At 32.0% G+C, this 24,017-nt stretch overlaps 1 protein-coding gene across 2 annotated transcripts in view; it reads right to left on the bottom strand.

Annotated features, from left to right (window-relative positions):
• LOC108905300 (protein tincar) overlaps positions 1-23,557 on the bottom strand; it is a 224,274-nt gene extending 200,717 nt beyond the window's left edge. For both annotated transcript variants that reach the window (XM_018708107.1, XM_018708108.1), the window contains exon 1: positions 23,427-23,557. The gene's annotated coding sequence lies outside the window, so the exon portion shown is untranslated. The remainder of the gene's footprint in view (positions 1-23,426) is intronic.
• Between the last annotated feature and the right edge of the window lie 460 nt (positions 23,558-24,017).

The raw sequence follows: 24,017 nt of genomic DNA, 5'->3' as shown, positions 1-24,017 counted from the left end.
ATATGGCCACTTTAAACAATGAAACTATGTATGTTATGGTTTAACAAAAACCTTTTCAATGAGATCACACTGTTATTGTCACCGTGAGCTCTAAAAATGTATAAAAGTTTTAGTATTACCTTAGGTACAGATGTCCGCGTGATGCATCTGTTAATTCCAATTGTATTAATGGAACCAGTATTTTTCTACCCGACACATATGTCAAGAAGTGAACACAAAAGACGTAGCTGCATTGGCGTCAAATCTGCTGATGTGTTTTTGTTGTAGCTGTGAAGAATGAGAATGAAATCATCTGTCTTTTTTTAAACTCTCTGCTATGATATCTTTTATGTTTCCGCCCTCTTCACGTATATCTGATTCATAATTCCTTTTACTTTACTTTTATTATAAAGAGATTTTAAGATTTACCTATTAAAGCAATTAAATAAATGACAAAAGTTGCAACAAAAACTTGGCAACAGCGCACGCATGTTGATAGTTACTTACCTGTCACGGCCAATCTAAAATGTGCGAAACAAATGGAAACACCATTTTAGGAAAAGGGAAATGTTTATTCGAATGCGAATATGTTAAAAGAATTGGGGGTTTCCATTTAAAAATTTCGAATTTTCCACATTTTTTTAACTTCATTTTTTGACCACCTTGTATAAAAACTGGAAAATTTTCATGTTAAATCCGATAAATTAGATCTTCCTCTACAAAATGTCCAATTCGCACAAAAAAATAAACCTGTTTTTCTGGGAAAACTAAATTTTGCTGACAGTCTGAATATGTAAATTTTTTCCTAAAAATCAAAATATCTCGGAAACGGTCAATCCTAAGTATGGAGTGTGTTATATGTTTTCAACTTAAAAATAAATGTTCTTTCCCAAAATGCAATAATATACAGGGGATTCCATTTAAAACAAGAAAATTGGTATAACCGGAAGTACGATAACCTTGAAAATATTTTTGCTTGGTAAGCCCCACGGTCCGTATCACACCACCACAATTTCAAAAAAGTCCTTCATGCGGTTTTCCAGATATCCATCGATGGAGTTCGTGGCGAGACACCCTGTATAGTTACAAGTTTTTAAGGAGACAATTCAGTCTCGGAAACCCTGTAATTAGAACTGTCGTCATTCAACACTTCCAACATTCTTAATTATTATTATTGCATAAATAGACGCCCGTTAATATCAACGTGCAGAATGTGTTCACCCAAACAATCTCTATTACAGGCAGTATATTTTTAGATTGTTGTTTTTAAACCGCAAAATTTGAAATAAATTTCAGCGTAAGAGGCATTTCCTGAAAGAAAATAACCGCTCACATCACGAACCGTAACGCCTTCTAAAATTAGCCCGTCTGTTAACGAGCAACAGACAACGTTTTTTATGGTTCGTAAACAAGGAATAAATGTACGGAAAAAATGTAAAACGCGAGGAAAAAATGGACTCGAGTCCTTTGAAGTCATTTTACTTTGGCAACAATGGTCCAGTGGATAAGATTTTTTATTTGCGAGTTCATCTTTTTCTTTAATCGTTTCTATATGTACAAGGTGGCCAAATGAAAACGAAACAGAGCCATTTTCAGGAACTGCGTCAAGATTGTAGAAAAACGCTCAGACCCGTCGATTTTAGATTAAAGGGGGACATTCTTTGCTGGTATTTTTGACTCCGCCACTTTCACCCCCAAGCAAGGGTAAGCATCACCCCAAAATATTTAAATGGCATTGGGGGTTGAGTAATATTTCTTTTGAAAGCTCTTACAATTCTCTTTACAACAGACTTTAAATTTTATAATTCCGCCCAATACTTTGAAAAAAATTTACATTTTAAAATTTAAATTATGTTTAGTTGCTTACTTACTACTTAGTTGATTAAATGTTCAAACTGATGACCGCCCGCTTCCATACAAGAATAAAGATTTTGTTCGAAACGTTCGCGCACATTCCGAAGCATTTCCGGAGTGATTCGACGGCATTCGTCGACGATTCTTTGACGCAAATCTTCCAGCGACGCTGGCTGTGTTTTATAGATTTTACTTTTTAGGTATCCCCACAAAAAGAAATCAAGGGGCGATAAATCCGGTGATCGTGGAGGCCACTCAATGCTGCCTCTTCTCCCAATCCAATTCCGTAGAAAACGTTGGTCCAAATACTGACGGACAATTAACGCATAATGCGGAGGAGCACCGTCCTGTTGAAAAATCAAATGATCTTCATCATACTCTGGAACATTTTCAATAATATCAGTCAAGGCAGGGTCAATAGCGTCTTCCAGTAATTGCAAATACATTTGGCCAGTCAAATTACCAGGTAGAAAAAAAGGACCCACCAGCCGGTCACCGAAAATTCCAGCCCATACATTTAATTTTTCCGGTTGCTGTGTATGCACCTCGTGAAAAACTCTTGGGTTTGAATCGGACCAATAGCGGCAATTGTGACGATTTACCGTCCCGTTCAAGAAAAAACTGCATTCATCAGAAAAACAGATGTTAAAAAGGAACTGTGGATCGTTCCCTGCTCGCTCACTCATTATTTCGCAAAATTGCAAACGGCGGTCATAATCATCCTCATGAAGTTCCTGGACTAAATGTATTTTGTATGGATGGAATTTATTCTTCTTCAAAATGGTTTGTATGCTAGTTCGATTGATCCCAGACACAGATGCCAGCTGCCTCGTACTTAATGTAGGATCAAGATGAACTTGTCCCAAAACTGCAACTTCACTAGCTTCATTAACTATAGGTTTTTCAATTTCTCGTTTTTTATTGGCTACGTTCCCTGTCTCTTGAAATTTTTTTACTAACTCTAGAACATACTTCCTCCTGACATGTCGATCTTGATGTTGTTCATTAAATAGCTGAGCTGTTCTATTCGCACATTTATTGTTCATAAAGTAAAGCGAAATGATATCTACCCTTTCCGCAATGGAATAAACCATAGTGTTTAATTTTCAAAAACACAATTAAATAAACTACCAACCAACGCTTCCAAATAATACTAGAAAATAATTTGGAATCCACTAATTTTACGTTCATTGTGTGTGTTTAGCATTCATTTCTGTTTTTTACAATTGTATTTTTTACGAAAGTGATAACAAATCGCCAAAAATCAATGCAACGCAAGAAATACTAAATTTATACCATTGGCGTACTTAACTCTAATGACTGACATTTTTACCGTTACTAATTGTTTGTACATAAATTTCAACTTTAAAATAAAAATTCTTAATAAGTATTGGGCGGAATTATAAAATTTAAAGTCTGTTGTAAAGAGAATTGTAAGAGCTTTCAAAAGAAATGTTACTTAACCCCCAATGCCATTTAAATATTTTGAGGTGATGCTTACCCTTGCTTAGGGGTGAAAGTGGCGGAGTCGAAAATACCAGCAAAGAATGTCCCCCTTTTAATCTAAAAATCGACGGGTCTGAGCGTTTTTCTACAATCTTGACGCAGTTCCTGAAAATGGCTCTGTTTCGTTTTCATTTGGCCACCCTATATGTTAACTATAAAAGTTACAACAGCTTGCGTTATCGAAATGAAAAGTGAGGTAATACCTTTTCTTACCTTGTTTTAAAGATTTTAAGTAATTTAAATAAAAACAAAAAATTTTTCTAACAAAAGTTATCAAAAGATATTCAAAGGTTTGGGAATCACTTATGCTCGTTGCCACAGTGAAGCCAGCGGTACTCAACTAGTTTTCTATTAACAAATTATACAGGGTAATACGATTATGGGGTAAAAAAATCTATTAACAAATACGGCCAAAAGAAATTTACTTAAAATATTTTCAAGTTTGTAACTTCACCGCTAGAGGGCGAAACTGTGATAGTGTTACAGAAAATTTCGCTTCTATAACCTAAGTTTAAAATACACTTTTTAGATACACTGTTAAACCCTTCACATGTTCTATATGAACTTTTTTTTGTTATTACCATAGCAACGCCAGTATGAAGGACGCCATCTTGAGATTTTTAAATAGTCATAACTTCTAAATGCCTTAATCGAATTCAAAAAAGCGACGGCTCATTTTAAAGAACTATTTTCATTAAATTTATATTTATGATATGGGAATAAAAATATTATTTTTATGCGCAGCGGTAGATGACGCTAATTAGAACAGTTTTGTAATTGTCTCCGTTTACTTGATAGATCATTTATTAAGAAAAACAATTACACAAATAGGAGGTCAATATCTTTTTTAGTTTTCAAGTTATTCGTAAAATAGTGTTGTGCTAGAACATCCTCCTTTATTTAGATCCCTATTAATGGATCGCCCTGTACATATTTATTTGAAATTTGATTTTTTCGCTATTTTGTAGCAAAAAAGCTATTAAATTACAATTTCTACAGAGCAAACTCTACTGCTGTTTAAAATCTGTCATTTATGTCAGTTTGCCTTTGAGTACAACAAGCCGTTGACTTCTGGATACACTTTATAATTTCCTCGGGAAAACTGTGAGGAGGAAACTAATCATTTTTATCGCCGGTGTAGCTACGAGTACAATGCGGAAATCATTTGCACCCTCTTATTAAATCAATTTTTCACGGAAACCGTCTAGAAAACCACTTAAGAGGCAATCTTGTAAGCGAAACCTTTCCTACATGAGAAGAAAATACGGGCTTTAAGGAGCTCAACGACTTTTAAAATTCTTATAAAAGTATATTTCTCCAGTTTTCTAAATTGACCAATTATCGTCGAATAATTCCAGGAGATGAATGGAAGTAAACAAGAAAATTTGTTTCGGAATGATAGGATTATTATACCAATCTGTTTTTAATGACGATAATGATATTTTGTATGTTCTCGTAATACCTTATTTACTGCGTATACCTCTGCTGTTAACTTTGATAAAGTTTTTAAATTGGCCATATAATTTCTGATGGAGCATCGATATAATTTTAAAATTAGAAATTTTAAACCTTACTTAAAGTACTACAAAGAATGATTTATTATTGTCAACTAAAATGTTCAACCTAGAACATTAAGTGACAAATTCATAACATTTTAATTATACAGAGTGTTCTACAAGCTCAATGACAAACTTTGACAGATGGTTGCTAGGTTAATTTGTAAAATTTTTTCTTGTACGAACATAGGTCCGATTGGTTTTTGTTGAGAAGTTACAAGCGTTTTAAAAAATATAACTACAGTTTTCAATCAAAGTAGCTTGATAAATAAAAATGACGGTGGCTATAACAATTATTATTTGTGTCATTTTTTTTATTCATTTGACACTTATAGGCCATTGATTATATCCAAAAAACAGGGTTAAAATGAACCATGACCTTTAAACAATTTTATTGCATGAATCGTTCAAAGGGTCATTTTAGATGAAAAAAACGCGGAACGCTATTAAATTAGAGGGTGGAAATTGGAGATAGGGGTGAAAATGCACCCCTTTCAGTTTTTTAATTGTAGCTCGAAAACGAAGCAAAATTTCGCTATAGTTCATAGGAAAAATTATTTAGAGAATTGAATTTCCCATGGAAATAGCTTATTTAAAAAATTTAAAAGAAAAATTTTATGCAAAAAGATGGTTAATAAACAATTTAAAAAAAGCAAAATATACGATTTTTTGATTTTTTTTTTACTTTTTAATAAAATAATTTAGTAAAAACTTGAGAATTTAAGTACAATAAAGTCTATTAATAATGTATATACAGTGTGTCCACGGATGGAGTTGACAAGAGGAGAAACTCTTTTGTTTTTGACTTTATCAAAAAATGTCACTATAAAAAGTTTCGCCTCTCGAAAAAATTAGACTGTATACAAATATCTTAGATTAGATATACAGGGTGTTCATAAATTAAAAAAACACGAAAATACTCAAGAGAGAAGTACCATTATTTATTATTTTACACCTATTTATAAAACAAATCTGTTTATAGCCTCAAATAATGTTCTAATACAAATTTAAAATAAAAATTTTAATTCTGACCTTTAAACTATATGTATATCTACTTCCCACCTCAAATTGAAATTTTGATTTTAAAATTTGTATTAGGACATTATTTGAGGTTATAAACAGATTTGTTGTATAAAAATGTTGTGTAAAATAATAAATAATGGTACTTCTCTCTTAAGCATTTTCGTGTTTTTTTAATTTATGAACACCCTGTATATCTAATTTAAGATGTTAGTATGAGAGTCTTATATTTTCGAGGGGCAGAACTTTTTATAAAGAGTGACATTTTTCGATAAAGTGAAAAATAAAAGAGTTTACATTATTAATAAACTTTATTGTACTTAAATTCTCAAGTTTTACTAAATTATTTTATTAAAAAAGGAAAAAATTCAAAAAATCTAATTTTTTGCTTTAAAATCGTTTATTAACTAGGTATTTTTTGCATAAAATTTTCCATTTACATTTTTTAAATAAACTATTTCGATAAGAAATTCAATTCTCTACAAAATGTTTCCTATGAACAATACTGAAATTTTGCTTCGTTTTCGTGCTATATTTAAAAAACTGCAAAAGTGCATTTTCACGCATATTTTAAATTTCAACCCTCTAATTTAATAGCACCCCATGGTTTTTTCATCTAAAGTGACCATTTGAACGATTCATGTAATAAAATATCTTGAACGTTATACTTCCTTTTAAAATCCTATATTCAATAGCCTAATAGAGCCGGTTTTTGGACGCCACTGACTGCGGGAATTTTGAAATACGACACAATGCCCCATAAAAATAAAAATACAGGAGTTGTTTTAAAAAAAAATCATTTTCATTATCATTTATTTATTTTTTATTCATATCAAATAATAGTGAACAAAATACATAATAAAATAAAATACTCACCTTACTATGATCACATTAGATATACGAGTATGTCGAAAATATCCGGTAATAAATTTTTCTTGTGAAACAGCACCAATTTATGCGTTCCAAGAAGTGACGCATTGTTGTTAAATACATAGTTAAATATGTTAAACGGAAATACCAATTATACCGAAATGTGGGGATGACAAAAAATACCTAGTGGGTAATCTAATCTTTGCATCTCATTTAAATTAATATTTTAAATATTATATAAGTACAACCGGAAGCTGTTTAGCATATCGTAATTAGGAATATCAACAAATATTTCCTCTCCTTATTATTTAAGACGGCGGAAAACCAGTATTTAAGGACCCGGTGGATTTACGGCCCAAAAGGAGCATGAAATTAATTGCCCGAAATAAATTACATACAATTTAACTTTTTTGTTCTTATCTTCGCGGATATAAGAATATGATATACAGACTGGTTTTTAAAAAGCACTTATTTTCGAGGATGCAAAGTGTTGGCGTAATAAAACGTTTTGGAATAAATAACTCAGATTTGTTGATTTTGATGGCTTGATGTTTGATTCTGAGGAGACGTATTGAAAAGGCAGAATGGATAATATTCCAGCAAAAGTTGCTGCTAGAGCCAATAAAGGCAATGAAGGATTACTGCCTAAGAAATCTAACTTACTTGATGGTAAGGAATATAAACGTTTTGAGAGTTAGAGAAGCGAGAGCTTTGGCAGCAAAAATTTGGGCAGTTTTTCTGGTGTTACTGTTCAAGGTAGGTACCTTCTCAAATTGTATTTTCTTATTTTTTGTTATATTAGTTCCTCTATGGTACCTTTTTTCAAAACCCCCGTAAATAATGGATATTTTTAAGCTTATTTATGTTAAACTAAAGAAGATATGACTATAAGTTTTATATTAAGACCTAAAATGACCAGTTTATTGAAGTCTATAAACTGAAATGAAAGATATTGATTTCTTCCGTCTTTTTGTAAATATTTTTCTACTCTGTTCCTTGAAAATATTTTAACTTAACAGACACAAGTACGTACTACATATTTTGAACTATTTACCTACAAAGATCTGTGCAAACTTAGAGCATAAGTATTTAGTGAAAAAGTACCTACGGATCTGGATTAACAAAAATAAATCAAGTTTTTACGGTCTGTCAAAGTAAATAAATGATACATTTTGTGGGTTTAGTTAAATTTAGATTAAAGAGGAAAACGTTAAATGCAAACAAAATTAAATTTAATGTGGTATTCAACTCGACATAGAGTTTTAGAGGTGTTCAGAGGCGGATTGGCTATGCGGGAACTCGGGAGGTTTCCCGATGGGCCGCCGTCATTTTGGGCCGGTCCGTGCTGTAGAAGGATGAAAAAAATTTTTGAAATAAAAATTTCAAAAAAAATTGAAAAAAATATGAAAAAAAAATTGAAAAAAAAATTTGAAAAACAAAAATTGGAAAAAATTTTGGGCAATAAATTCGAAAAAAATCAAGGAAAAAATTTGGAAAGAAATGAAAAAAAAAAGTATATATTACACACCTAGGGCAGTAAAATAAGAAATGTCGACTTCACCTTGGCCGACAATTACATGTGATCTGAGGATTAAAAGCTCCAGTTTTTAACAAACTGTGTGAGAAATTGGTCATATATGAACCAGAAATAACTCGTCAAAAACTAAGAGATGAATTAACAAGTTTAGCACACCAGTGGAAAAAACTTGTACAAACTCCATTGGACGAGTATGAAACACGTCAATGTGATAAAAGTGAAAGTGAAGAAATAGACTAGGCGGTATCTGTTTTGGTTTGGGTGAATCGTATATCCACAGAGATTTTTGGCTGTTTGGCTTTCAAATATCACTAGAAATGAACATTTTTCTATGCGCATAAAAAAAACGTGGGCTTAACTTTTGGCGGCACAATATGTTCAAAAAATTCGAAAAATGTCATATTTTTCTTCCTATTTAATTATGTATCTTTTCAAGAGTTGATTTTAGGCGAAAATGGAAGAGGAAAAAAATGTTTGTAATTAAATTTTTTACAAAACAGGACTAGTTACAAATCGAATGAATCGTGATTATTATGGTAAAAATCGAAAAATTCGCAAAATCGATCGATTTTTTTTGGTTTATTTAAATTGGGTCAAGAAAACTTCATGTTATGTAGAATTATCACACCAAATTTCATCAAAATCGGTTCGATAGATTTTGCATAACAATTTTGCAATCCAGATTTTGAAACAAAATTTGCAAATTTTCAAAATTTTGCACAGCAAAAACTAAGGCCCTTAGATACTTGAAAATTTAATCCCATATAGAAGGGCTCTCAAGCTTGGGGCCTGTTCATCTAGCCAGTCCGCCTCTGGAGGTGTTTATTGTTTTTTTTGCAGCCTATGGATTCTGTTGCAACACAAATCACGTAAACAAGTTGCAAAAACAATTATATACTAATTTTCTTTGCGACGTACTTTCCATAGCTTGTACATGTCTATGTTTTTCGTTGTTTAAAATTCTTATTACTTATTTCGTATCATTTTAATCTGCTACAAATTGCGATTTGTCCTTGACAATTCGAAATGCATGTATCAATAAATCTATGTGACAAGAGTTGAGTATCTGTACTTATTATGAAAAGCGATACTAACAAGGACCCCTCACAGTGTAAGTCCTCACACATACTTGGAAATTCGATACTGTCACAAAGTTTGAACCGTAAACAGTTGTTAAATAAACAAAGGGTTTATGTGTTATGAGGAAGTCTAGTTATTAGTTGTATGGAAAGTTTCAAATTACATGCGAGCTTGTCAGTGTTATTAGTAACTGTTTGTATCCTAGGAAATGCAGGCAAGTACGTTTATATGCTATAGTTTGACAATATTACAAGGATTTACCGTATTTGGTGCGTTTAGTTTCCGGATAATACGCAGTTATATCTAAATGCAAATGAAAGCAAACATGTTATTGGATACAAATATGAATTTACTTCCATTGACCAAATATTTCAAGTAACGTTTGACAAAAAAAATTAAATCCTCTAATTGTTCTGTGTCACTATGAAACGAGAACGATATTATTGATCCAATTGTCGCTTGTTGTTGGCGTTCAAATGTTTTCCGTTTAAAATCATCATCAACATAACTAAATTAAAACGTTTCACGTAGTTATCCTATTTGTTATTTCCCACTTTAATATTGTAAGCGGCTATCAAATAATGGCGAATATATTCTGCGTTATAAACAGTCACCAGTTGAACAATTTCTTGGCTGTTTGCCAGGATGTCAATTTAGACCTCTTCTTCAGAAGAAACTTTGAAGTTAGAGATTATTTTCTCTGACCGAATGATTCACAACTTACCCAAAGAACTTTCGAAATCGTTATGAATAAAAGAGTTATAATAAAATATCTACAGACTTCAAGAAAAAATATTTCAGGTTGTTGTATTTAAAAGTAGGTGAATGTAGTATGTTTATTAAGACGTTTTTTGTCAGTTTCAGCCAATTTACTTTGACAAATGCTTATTTATTATCAAGTAAGTATTACTGTGGTTTTCGTAGTGCTCTTATTACCGTGGATTATTGTTTACATAAGTTCGAACGTATATTCCTCATTTTGATAACATCACCTCTAATAAACGTCAGGTTTTATTGTTTACTTATCTTTGATCAGTCTCATCTCAACTACGCTTCTTCTGTTTGGCGTCCACATTACAACAATTCCATGTTCCATTAATTTCCACACGCCACATAAGTATATCCCACGTCCACATATGTATATCTGATATTTTTTTATAATTTTGAATCGCATGTATTTGCTAAGTGCACTGCTGTATATGGAAGATAAACTGTTGCCAGATATTTCTCCTCCTCCTCGTTTTTAGTCGTCCTATGGATGGCATGTCCTATAGATTCTTTTATTTTTCATAGCCGACCGTAGGTGACGTAATTTCTCGTCCAAGCGTTCTGACGCAGCTACAAGAACATATCAACAAACAGTCATTGGTCCAATAACTGATTCTAAACAGTTAAACTATGTTGGTCCGCATTTGAGCCTGCTCCTATTTGTTTAATTCGCACTCATTACAGTTTAATAGATGCGTAACGATGCAATCGCATGGTACAACGCAATAATTTACTTTTCCTGAACAAACCCCCTCGACAGTACGTTTAAAACGCACGAAAAGTCCGACTTAGTCGAAGTTTCCTCGTGCGCCTCATTCCGCGTTCTGTGAATGAAGCGAAACGTATCCGAAAAGTAATTTTCGGGTCATGATCGGCGGGGCACCGGTGGTACGTAGGAAACGTTATTAACGTCTAATTTCTATTCATCAGATAAAGAATTACAGAGATTTTGCGGTGGTTGCAGGTTCACGGTCATATTTTATGAATTATTTACAAACGGGGTCGGTATTATGCGGCAAGTTTGCACAGCCGAGATAGATTATTCGACCGTAAACAATAGAAAAAGAAAAAAAACGACTGAATAAGTTAAAAGGCTGGCGGTTTTCCAACCAATCCGTAAAGATGAGTTCAGGAAATGGAGCTACATGACTTTAATTTAGTCGTCTTTCAAATTAACCAGTCGAAGATACGACAATTAATTACAATAAAAAGCGGACAAATGTCTGTTATCTTGAAATTAAGAATTAATTAGAACATAAATGCGAATTTGCGGAAATTAAATGATCTTATAAAAGGACTGTGATAATCGTCCGCGATGTTGGTACGTAGTTAAATATGACATGATATTATTTAATTGAAAGAGAAATATAAATTATTAAGAATTCTTGAAACTATACAGCATATTACTGTACTTCCGGTATCTTATAGTGGTTATTTGAAGAAGTTCATAAATACTGATTACTCCAGAACATACATTTCAATGCTATCCACAAAAATTCTTTGAATATGCCATAGAAATAACGAAACGTGATATTTTAATCTGCTTAATGCACCAATAATGTGATTAGCAACTGACGAATAGGGAGATCTTGTCGGTATTTTTTGTAAGTAATTAAATAGGAATGAAATATTAATCAGAACGTAGCAAAAACAGAGTAGGTATTCCAATAACTGCATTGGATTCATGAATACAAAAATGATTCCGAGACAATATAGATAAAATTGTACATAATATAATATATACGTTGCATATTGTTCAAAAATTACAAATTGAGGTTCAAAATATTCCATACGTGGATGTTTCAAAGAACATATCTTGGTCTGAAGAGTCAGTTACGGTGCAAGCATTATTTTTCAATGGATTACACAGCCCCCAACACAAAAAAAGAGGTTCTGTACCAGAGACATGAGTGGGTAGATTTTGTTGATTTGTTGAACCTGAATTCGAATCCACATCCCAAAAACCGATCTACCAGGACATTTTTTAGTAAACCGCTAAAATATCGTCTAAAATAGGGTGAAATACTGAGGATAAGGTAAAGCTTTATAATGAAATGCAAATATATTTAAATATTTGAGAAAACATTTTATAATAATACTTATTTAATAATAAAATACCGAATGTTGGTCAAAAACAATGTGAAAAACTGTAGTCTTCTATTTTATTGTAGGTATATATAAAAGTAAACTCAGCAAAATAATTAAGGGAGTACAAAAATTTCCATATTTGTTAGTGATTTTTGAAAAGCTGTAACTTCCTGATTAATATAATAGTCGTCGAGAAAAAAAGAGAAGCATGTTGAAGTTTTGAAATCGTAAGATGGAAAATTTTTTTGATCATCACTCGGCGCAATCAAAAGAAGGCAAAATATTCTACAATTTTTTATTTTTTTTCAAAACTGCCCATTACCCAGAAAATTTAGCCTGATTCCTCATCTTCAATTTGTTTTTTTTTATTTTCTGTACTATTCATTCCGATATCGGCTATTGACTGAAAAGTCACCTTTTTTTATTTTCGATATTTCATGAACTAATGATCGTACAGCGAACATAAGATGGGTTTTGGAAATTTAAATCAATCCTCTTCAAGGACTTTTTGGTATGTTTGAGAATTTTTTTTTTTAATACTCAGTATTAACTTGAAAAAGTGCGAAAAAAATACTTTTTCTGCTGCTTTGGAAAACCAACGACTGTTTTGCGAATATTGCGAAAAGTGCCAATGTTTATAGGGTGTTTTTTAGCTCAATACATGCCCACGAGACCTATAAATTTTGAAATCAATCGGTCGAACCGTTTTGCTTTCCTGAATCGTCAGTTTTATAAAAAATTAAAGGAGCAGGATTATGCTCGTTAAACATCAATTAATCATGATTAATATGAAAAAAAAATTTGTGTAATTTTTCTCACAATTTCGCATTAATACTCATCAGGTAAATATCGAAAAAAAAATCAAAATTTTATCTTTTCTTTGCAATTTCACATTGAATATTTCAGATGTCCAAATGTTGAAATTTGAAATATATTGAAATTTTAAAATGTTCAGAAAATTATACTGAATCTGCTCAGTTTTGATGCGATTTTTTTCTTCGCATGGCGTATTTCATCGAGTGAAAATGAATTGCATTAATTTAAGTTGAAACCTCCAAGTGAATCTTCATGCATTTTTTATCCTCCGCGCTATACGATTTATTGATCCTTTTTTCGAAAGTTCTCAAGCCTTTAAAAAACAGTTTCCTTTTTTATTTCCTTTTTTCAGTGAAAAAAAATAATAGTAAATTTTATTAACAATTTTTTTTGCGACATTTAATAAATATTTAATATGAAATTGTAAGCAAAATAACGCAAAAAAATTTTGAAAAATTTTATTTCTTTTAAATTTTGAATTTTTTTTTCAATATTTGGTAGATAAGTATTTAAACAAAAATTGTGCGAAAAATAACGGAATTTTTTTTTCATTTCAATCATGATTAATTGATGTTTAAGGAGCAATAAAATAAACCTGCTACTTTAATTTTTTATAAAACTTTGACAAATCAAGATTGGAAAACGGTTAGACCGATCGATTTCAAAATTTACAAACCTCATGCATGTATTGAGCTAAAAAAAACTACAAACATTGGTACTTTTCGCAATATTCGCAAAGCAGTCGTTGATTTTCCAAAACAGCAGAAAAAGTAATTTTTGCACTTTTTCAAAATAATACTGACAAAAAAANAAATATTCCATACGTGGATGTCTCAAAAGACATATCTTGATCTGAGAGTCAGTCATGGAGCAAGCATTATTTTTCAATGGATTACACAGCCCCACACAAAAAAAAAGAAGTTCTGTACCAGAGACATGAGTGGGTAGATTTTTAGTAAACCGCTAAAATATCCCCTAAAATAGGGTGAAATACTGAGGATAAGATAAAGCTTTATAATGAAATGCAAAGATTTGTAAATATTCGAGAAAACATTTTATAATAATACTTATTTAATAATAAAATACAGAATGTTGGTCAAAAACAATGTGAAAAACTATAGCCTTCTATTGAATCGTAGGTATCAAATAAATAAATGTAAACTCAGCAAAATAATTAAGGGAAGGATTTTTGAAAAGCTGTAACTTCCTGAATAATAGTTGTATCGAGAAAAAAAGAGAAGCATCTTGAACTTTTGAAATCTTGAAATGGAAAATTTTTTTGAGCATAACTCGGCGCAAGCAAAAGAAGGCAAAAGCAAGGCAAATATTCACCAATATTTTTTTTCCAAAACTGCCCATGACCCAGAAAATTTAGCCTGATTCCTCAGCTTCAATTTGTTTTTTTTTTTTATTTAATGTACTATTAATTCAGATATGAATAAAAAATCACCTTTTTTTATTTTCGTGAACTAATGATCATACACCTAATATATGGTGGGTTTTGGATACTTAAATCAATTCTCTTCAAGGGCTTTTTGGTATGTTTGAGAATTTTTTTTTATTTTTTTCGCACTTTTCATCAATCAGTGAATGCTTTGCAAATATTGCGAAAAGTGCCAATGTTTATAGGTTTTTAATACTCATCAGGTAAATATCGAAACAAATTCAAAATAAAAAAAATTCAATTAAAAAATTTCAAATTTTTTTGCGTTATCTTTTTTTACAATTTCACAAATGTCCAAATATTAAAATTTAAAAAAACATTGAAATTTTAAAATAATCAGACAATTATACTGAATCTGTTCAGTTTTGATGCGATTTATTTCTTCGCATGCCGTATTTCATCGAGTTAAAATGAATTGCATTAATTTAAGTTGATACCCCCAAGTGAATCTTCATGCATTTTTTTACCCGCCGCGCTATACGATTTATTGATCCTTTTTTCGAAAGTTCTCAAGCCTTTAAAGAACAGTAAATTTTATTAACAAATCTTTTTTGCGACATTTAATAAATATTCAATATGAAATTGTGAAAGAAATAACGCAAAAAAATGTTATTTTTTTAAATTTTGAATTTTTTTATCAATATTTGGTAAGTATTTAAAAAAAAATTGTGCGAAAAATAACGGAATTTTTTTTTTCATTTCAATCATGATTAATTGATGTTTAAGGAGCAATAAAATAAACCTGCTACTTTAATTTTTTTTAAAACTGACAAATCAGGATTGGAAAACGACCGATCGATTTCAAAATTTACAGACCTCGTGTATTTATTGAGCTAAAAAAAACTACAAATATTGGTACTTTTCGCAATATTCGTAAAGCAGTCGTTGATTTTCCAAAACAGCAGAAAAAGTAATTTTTGCACTTTTTCAAAATAATACTGACAAAAAAAAATTCTCAGGCCCTTGAGGAGATTAAATCAAGTTTCCAAAACTCACTTTCCGTTCGCTGTACGATCATGGATATCGATAATAAAAAAAAGGTGATATCTCAATAAGAAATAATCGTACAGAAAATTTAAAAAATCGACTGAAGCTGAGGAATTAGGCTAAATTAGGCATTGATTAAGACAGAAAAAGTTCTTCTGAGCCCATGGTTAGTTTTGATTGAGCTCGAAAAAAATTTTCATCACAAGATTTCAGAACTAGAACATTCAAGCTTCAAGATGCTTTTTTCTTTCTCGACGCAACTATTATTCACGAAATTATAGCCTCTAAAAATTGAATAAAAAAAATTAAAAATTTTTCTGGTCTCTTAATTTTTTTACTGATTGTGAGTGTAGGTTGATAGACAACATACCAAAAATATATAACTTATCCCTCAAAGGGTTGGAAACCACCTACAGACCAGGGTCCCACTTACCCCTTCAAGTTACACATTTTTCTATTCAATATTTTTGTCCGAATTTTGTTATCGCGGGTTTTTGGGATTACTGATTACGAATTTGAATGAATAAAAGTGAATGTGTCAAGAATTTTAATAATAACCTCATAAATCTTGTGTTTTCATATTTAAGCTCTTTGAATGTCTATTATTAAAATAACTTAAAAAAACTAGTAGGTATGTCCTCTCACATACTAATGCTAATGCTCGCAAAAACAATTATTTTAACATTTTATAAAAGACAATAATCTTTAGAAGCAATGAAAATAAATGCAAAGGCAAAGGGTACACACCGATAATCGCAGACCTCATCATCTGAACATAAATTTAATTATCGAAGGAGATACAAACTACCACTCGAATTTTACGAGTTAAAGCCGATAAACAAACCTGAAGCAATTCTCTCTCCGATAACCGAAAATTCCATCCGAGATATACTTTCCAAATTATTGATTCGGCCATACCTCTCCCTGTGCCCCGATGAGTCAACTTTATGGTGCCGCATTAGGCCAGAACAAATGATTTGAGGGAGAGAGGAAAGACGACTCGACTGCCTTCTAAGACCCGATATTGAGGGGAAAGAAATTGCTTATGGGAATCAAAACTTTGTGTGTAGCAATTTGGCAGATATTGAGATACAAAGGATTCTTGTTTTCTTTAAATACGCGTTGTCGTGTCGAGTTTTTTTTTTTGTATACGTACACACTTTGGTAAAGGAAGAAATTATCCACTTTGGATAAAACAGCCATACAAAAAAATTGTTTTTTATGTACTGTTAACAGAGATGATACCACCTGTATTTTGACGCGCTGAAAACGATGGAGCTGTCATAAATACTCCAGCACGTCAAAAAATAGCTCAAAATCAGTAGAAACCTCGATTTTTTGTTAAAATAGTTAAGATTTTGTTATATTCTCGAAAAAAAAAGCTCTGGACTTGTCTATCAAATTTGTTCTATCTATGACAGATTCGCAGTAACCTTGAAAAATGTTGCCTGATACAATAGAAAATTCACATGTTTCTACGAGACAAATGGCATCTAGTCATGACATGAGGTTAGTCAAAGTTCTGTGGTAAAATACATGAAAATAATGGCATCCCTATAAGATTCAGCTAATTCAAGAATTAAATGATGATGACACCGTAGAATAGAATTTTGCGAAGAAATGATGCACTGCTGTAACAGAAATCCACGGTTCACTGACACTATCTACATTTTGTTTAAATGGTACTGTTAACAGACAAAACTGTCACTACTGGGTCTCTAATAATCCTCACTGGATGATAAAAGCACACACCCAGTTCCCTCTGAAGGTAAATATATGGGCAGGAATTATAGGAAGCAATATTGTTGGTCCTATTTTCATTGGTGGGAATCTAACAGATGAGAAATATTTACAAATATTACGACAGCAAATAATTCCGCAGTCAGCAGCACTATTCCCAGATGGCAATGTTCCGAACATTCCCAATGAGCTTCTATGTTATTAACAAGACGGGACAATTCCATATTATTGCGCAAATGTTCGTAACTATTTAAATGAAATATTTCCTGATCGTTGGATAGGCCGAAGAGGTTCTATCGAGTGGCCAGCTCGGTCTCCTGACCTTACACCCCTTGATTTATTTTTGTGGGGTTATCTTTAAGCCGAAAGTGTTCAGTAATAAACCACAGGATATTGTTGAATTAAAAACAAAAATTCGAGATGAAATCAGAACTATACAACCAGATACCATAGGAAAAGTATTGCAAGAATTCCAACAAAGGCTTGCCTATTGTCAAGAAGCAGAAGTATTGCAGTTCGGGCATCTTATTTAATTAGTTTTCGTTGCGTTTATTGTGTCATTTCGTTGTAATAAAAAAAATATGTTTTTGACTAATTTTTTTTCACCTTTCTTTTATTTTTGCTTAATAGTGTTAGATCAGAGCGGATCTGTTTTGAGGTGGATGTGAGAGGGGGCAAGCAAATTTTTTCTGGATTACCTTCAGTACAACTCGCATAATAAAAGTGTAGATCCCTAGATCTGGGCGAGATCCGGAACATTTTCAAAATTGCAAAAATTTTGTAAAATATCTATTTTATTTAAGTTTTTAACTTATATCTTGGAATCTACGCATTTTGAAAGAATATTGAAGAAGAAAAAGAGTTTTTAGAATTGAATTGTACACAATATACTGTAAGTTGCAAATGTTTAAATTTATTGCCGTTGTTGCAAAATAGCAATAATTGATGAAAAAAATGAAGTTTCTTGGATAACTTTTTTAAAATATTTTAATTGCTCAGAAGGCATTCTAATTTTAGTAAAAAAACTTCAGAGTATAATAAAAAACACACCAAATTTCATTAAAATCGGTTCGATAGTTTTCGCAAAATAATTTTTTGAAAAAAATTTTTGAAATTTCAAAATACATGCACAGTACATGCAACCTTTCAAATGGTTTTTGAAAATTTGAAATCGGTTGATTAGGACGGCCAGTAAATTTTTAAAGTTAACATTATTTTTTTTATTTTTAAACAATTAGATTCCATTTACCAATTTGCAATTTAGTTTTTTCAAAAATTATAAATTTTAAAGTACTCGGAAAGACGCGTCTTTAAAAAAAAAGTTAAATTCCATTTATTGGTTCCCGAGATATAAGCGGTCAAAGTTTATCGGCATTTACCGTTAATTTATAAACAATTTAGCAATAATATTTAATCCAGCGGCTTCGTTTTTCCGAGTTTAAGCTAGAAAAAATTTTCATATCAACAAGTTATCGGCAACATAGATAAATCAGCGGAAAAGCTGTCGCTCGCACGCGCGAAAAGAGACTCAAAATACGAAAAGTGGGGGAGGGGGGCTTTCCGAGTACTTTAAAATTATAATTTTTGAAAAAAACTACATTGCAAATTGATAAAATGTAATCTAACTGTTTAAAAATAAGAAAAAGAGTGTTAACTTTAAAAATTTATTGTGGCCGTCCTAATCAACCGATTTCAATTTTTCAAAAACCATTTGAAAGGTAGAGCGGTCTTTTCTATGTGAAAAAAATTTCAAGTATCTAGATGCTTTATTTGGGGCTGTGCAAAATTTTGAAAATCAAAACATTTTTTTTTAAATTTTTTTCAAAAAATTATTTTGCGAAAACTATCAAACCGATTTTAATGAAATTTGATGTGTTTTTTTTATTATACTATAAAGTTTTTTTTACCAAAATTAGAATCCCTCGGAGCAATTAAAACATTTAAAAAAAAAATATCCAAAAAACTAGTTTTTTTGCCTTTTTTTCATCAATTATTACTATTTTGCAACATCGGTAATAAATTTAAACATTTTTAACTTAGAATATATTGTGTAAAATTCAGTTCTAAAACTTTTTTTCAAGATAAAATAGGTATTTTTTTAATGTTTTAAACATTTTTGCAATTTTGAAAATGTTCCGGACCGCGCCCAGATCTAGAGATCTACACTTTTATTATGTGAGTTGCACTGAAGATATTCCAGCAAAAATTAGCTTGCCCCCTCCTACATCCAAAAAGTGGGATATTTCGACAGATCCGCCCTTGTCTATGTTGCATATTCCCATTTTCAGGAATGTTTTTAAATTCAATGAACTGTATGTCCCATTAAAAAAAATGTTATGATGACATCCCAGAGATTACATAATGACGTCATAATCGAAACAATAGTGTCAAAGGAAGCACAAATGAATTTAAAAAAAAAAACTGACGTGTCCGAGCGTTTTTGTGTAAATTATACAGGGCATATTTTATTTATGGTTCCCAATCTAAACGTGGACACTGTATATTAAGAAGAATTGAGAAACGACCCTGGTACAAACATTTTTATTTGCTAATATTTTATGAAAATCGTAACAACAATATTATTTAATCAATAGTTGTAGCATTAATTCCTACGTTTCATTGGTTAAATACTAAGAATGATGAGACTACCACCAGCGTGGTCTAATGTAACATCCCCTTATTCAAATTTCATTCGATACTCTCCATTTATTAACTTAAAACCGAGGATAAAGGGTAAGGGTGAAAAACGGGTAAAAAGTATTTAGTCCGCGTTCAATTAAAAACGAACCACTTAAAATCCACTGATCCAACGGTTCATTCGCTCATTCCCAGTCTACACCGAGGACTGTCTAGGAAGCCCCGATCCGATAATTGTATCGATGGAGCTGGATCTGTTTTATATGCAGCCAGATATCTGCGGCTTTTGATGAAATTTGCAGTACGACATTTCAGGTGGTGAACTGAATATTTTAGTTTCATCGGATGCTGCTGTGGGGAATGTGACGGGAGTAACGACAAGTCTCAACAATAATTGATTCAAAACATGTACAGGGTGAACCCAAAGTATCGTATATTAGAAAATAATAACTAACATACTCGCATTAACTTCTTCTCATCGTTTCTTACTGAGGGACACCCTATGCAGGGTGTCTCAAGGATTTTTTTGAAATTGTGGTGATGTGATACGGGCCGTAGAGCCTACCATTTTTTCAAGGTCATCGTACTTCCGGTTATACCGGAAGTCGATACCAACTTTCTTATTTTAAATGGAACCCCCTGTATATTATTGCATTTTTGGAAAGAGCATTTATTAAGTTGAAAACATATAGCGCACTCCATACTTAGGATTGACCGTCTCCGAGATATTTTCATTTTTAAGCAAAATTGACAGATGTAGACTGTCAGCAAAATTTAGTTTTCCCGAAAACATAAGTTTATTTTTTTGTGCAAATTGGACATTTTGTAGAGGAAGATCTTATTTATCAGATTTGACATGAAAATTTTCTAGGTGGTCAAAAAAAATTGATCGAATATGAAGGTCAGAAAATGAGGGAAACTGGAAATTTTTGAATTGAATCCACCATTTTTTTAACATGTTCGTATTCTGCATTAAAATTGAGTGAACTTTATTAAAGTTTCCTTATACCTAAACCCAGTGGTTTTCGTTTTATATCCTTCAAGCGGTTTCCCAGATATCCATCGATGGAGCTCGTGGTGAGACGCCCTGTATATATTGGCCCATTTAAAAGTGCATTTTTGTACATTTAAAAACTAGCAAAATCTTATATCATGACTTTTCAACATAAATTGAGAAATGATAGTATATTAACCAATAAATAGGCCATCATAAGCGAAATTTTTGGCAAATTCTCACGTGCTTTTAATGGCATTTCACTCTCATGTAATGACACAACGTTTTGTTCAACAATTACAAAAAAACCTGAAGAGATATTATCAGTTAATAACTAACAAATTTACTGATTTTTATGTTGACGCGCGTGTCCAATGTGATGGAGTAATTTTCAGAAGCTAAAGCTGTATCTTTAGGATTACTTCAACGAAAATCTAAAGAAATTTTAACAGGAATATTTGCTATTCAAAGCAAAGCAAAGCTTGTACAGTACATACAATCTCGGAAGAAGTTTTGTTGGCTTATTTTTTGTAAAAGGTTCGTCAAATGATTGTTACCCACATTAACATATTGCAATCTGTGATACGTTTACTCACGAAAATACAAATCTTCGACTATTCGTCTGCAGTATTCAATTCTCAAATCTGCGTTGAAAGTCTACGAAAATGAAGATATTAGCAAATGTCACGAACTGGCTGCTTTTTAAAACAGAAGCACGGTATATACACAGCCAAAAAATGGTTATTTTTATTTTTAAGGGAAGAAATCAATAAATTTTTCTAGGCGCACCAAATGGCCTCAAAGTTCGTGAAAATTTTTTGAATTTTGTAAATAACTCGAATACGTATTATTCGATTTCGATTATTTTTGGGGTGTGGACTTTTGTTTCAATCTACACATTTTGGTGTTATACAGAGTGTTTTTTAAAACTCACAACTCCTACAAAATTGATGTGTGGTGATAATATCCGTGCATAACATTTTCCTCTTTCAGGCAATAATAACAACTATTTTTTATTTGATAGGTGATACCATTTGGAAGTGTTTGGGTCACTTATAGAATTTTCATTAAATGAGCGGTTTGGGTACAAAAAAATATTTTTTGAATGTCTACATTATCTTGCCACCCATATTACAATACTTAACAAAGTGCTAATATGTAGTCACTAATTTTGTAGGTTGATGTAATTTCAGTTTGATCTTGTTTGGGATAGTTGTAAGTTTTGAAAAACACTCTGTATAACACCATGTGTAGATTGAACGCAAAAGTCCACAATCCAAAAATAATCAAAATCGAATAATACGTATTTGAGTTAACAAAAATCAAAAAATAAATCTAAATCTGCCTATTTTGAGTACAGGAATCTGTGGTCTTCCGTTGTACACGTTATTCTGGGACACCCTGTATAACAATTTTTATTTTCTAATATTCAAAGTAAAAATAAATCAAAGAAAACAGATCTTTCTGGAAAATATTCATTCCTCATTTTTTCCTTATTTTTCTTGGGTAATAGCAAATATTAATAGAATGATGTCGCGCAAAGAAAATGAGCCTCTTTGTGATAATTTCGGCAGTCGAATGCAATTTCACAATGCAATTGTTCATTTTAATACAAACACTAATTGTTTAATGTTATTTTCGTTATTTTATTTCACTAGTGACTAAAGAAAATTAGTAGGCGTAGATTATAAAATTGAAAGATATGAAATTTAAAAAACATGAGTAAAATGTTAATAAAAGTGCTCAAGTTATGGGTGCTCATACGTTTAGTTTTTTTTTTACTTTAGTCAGAAAAAAAGATTATTGTAGGAACCTTTTCGCAGTGAAAATTTCAAATCCTGTAAAAAAATTATTAATAATATTAAATAATTACATAATTATTATCTCTACTACTGAATTACGGCTTCCTATTGCAGAAAATTTAGAAAATAATATTAGGCAGCCATGTCGACATTACTAAACAAAAAAAATAGTAAAGAAAAAATAGTATGTAGTTATTTATTTGAGACAGAGTTTTCGTTTTGTTTTTTCTTTACTGGGTATTTTGCCACCTGTGAAAAAAAATTAAGTCAATGAAATAAAACCTTGCATCAAAAGAATAAACAAAAAACAAACATTAAAACGAAAAGTCGTTATCAGAACACCAAAACAGATAGATTTTCAAAACGTCAACAACTTAGTGAAAAGCGCGATATACAATGATGTATATTTTGTATTTCTTATTTGTCTGCCTTTTTTTAGTGTGGGATATTTGGGTGAATAAAACTATTTTCATAAAAATAACCCTGGTGTCAAAATAGCCGGTAAACAATGGATAAAAAAAATAAAGGGACCCCCGTTTAAATGAGGAAAAACTTTCCATCATTCACCGAAAGTCAAAACCGTGCGGTTTTCAAAAACGTTATCCCCGTTGCTGAGGAGTACCGAAAGACCGAAACGCCGCCGAAAAAACAAACAAATGCCAATACACATCACATCTCTGCGAGGGACATGGGGGGGGGACGGCCACAAACAACAAACTAAACAAACACACGAGTCAACGAAACTTACCGTCATCCCGAAAATCCTCGTTTCCCGGCACCTCATTTACATGTCAGAGTCCAGAGAACTTATTTTTAATTCCACACCGCCTCGCCGCGCCACCGACTCAACTCAGCGAGAGTAAAAAATACCGGCACATAGTACTATGCTCTCCCGCGTACTCGGGGTTTTCATTAAGCGTCGCTGCTGGCCGGCGACGTCGAGAGCAGCGTCGGTGGAAGGAAGTTTTGATGACCGGCGAGGGGGTGGCGACGCGTGCGCACGGCCCGCTTATCGATTTTGCATCGAGAAGTCGGAAGTGCCACACAAGGTGTTTTATGCGTTTATGCATTATGCTCGTTTTATTGTTCGCAGTAACTCGACTGATTTGCTTTTGTTTCCTATGGGCTCTCGGTTAATGGGAATGAGCGTCGATTATTATGAAAGAGGGTATTTGTATGGTTAAGTTGTTTTGGTTAGCGCCGCGAAGGTGTTATTGTGTCGGAAATGCCGGAACAGAGGCCGAATTTTCAATGGACGCACCACCCAGACGCTGAATGCATACGATATTCTCGTGTTTGTTTGCACCACTTACAATTAGTTCATAGCAATTGCTTTGCT

Source organism: Anoplophora glabripennis, unplaced genomic scaffold, assembly GCF_000390285.2.
Source record: "Anoplophora glabripennis isolate ALB-LARVAE unplaced genomic scaffold, Agla_2.0 scaffold257, whole genome shotgun sequence".
Lineage (NCBI taxonomy): Eukaryota > Metazoa > Arthropoda > Insecta > Coleoptera > Cerambycidae > Anoplophora > Anoplophora glabripennis.
This window is presented reverse-complemented; position numbering and strand designations above follow the sequence as displayed.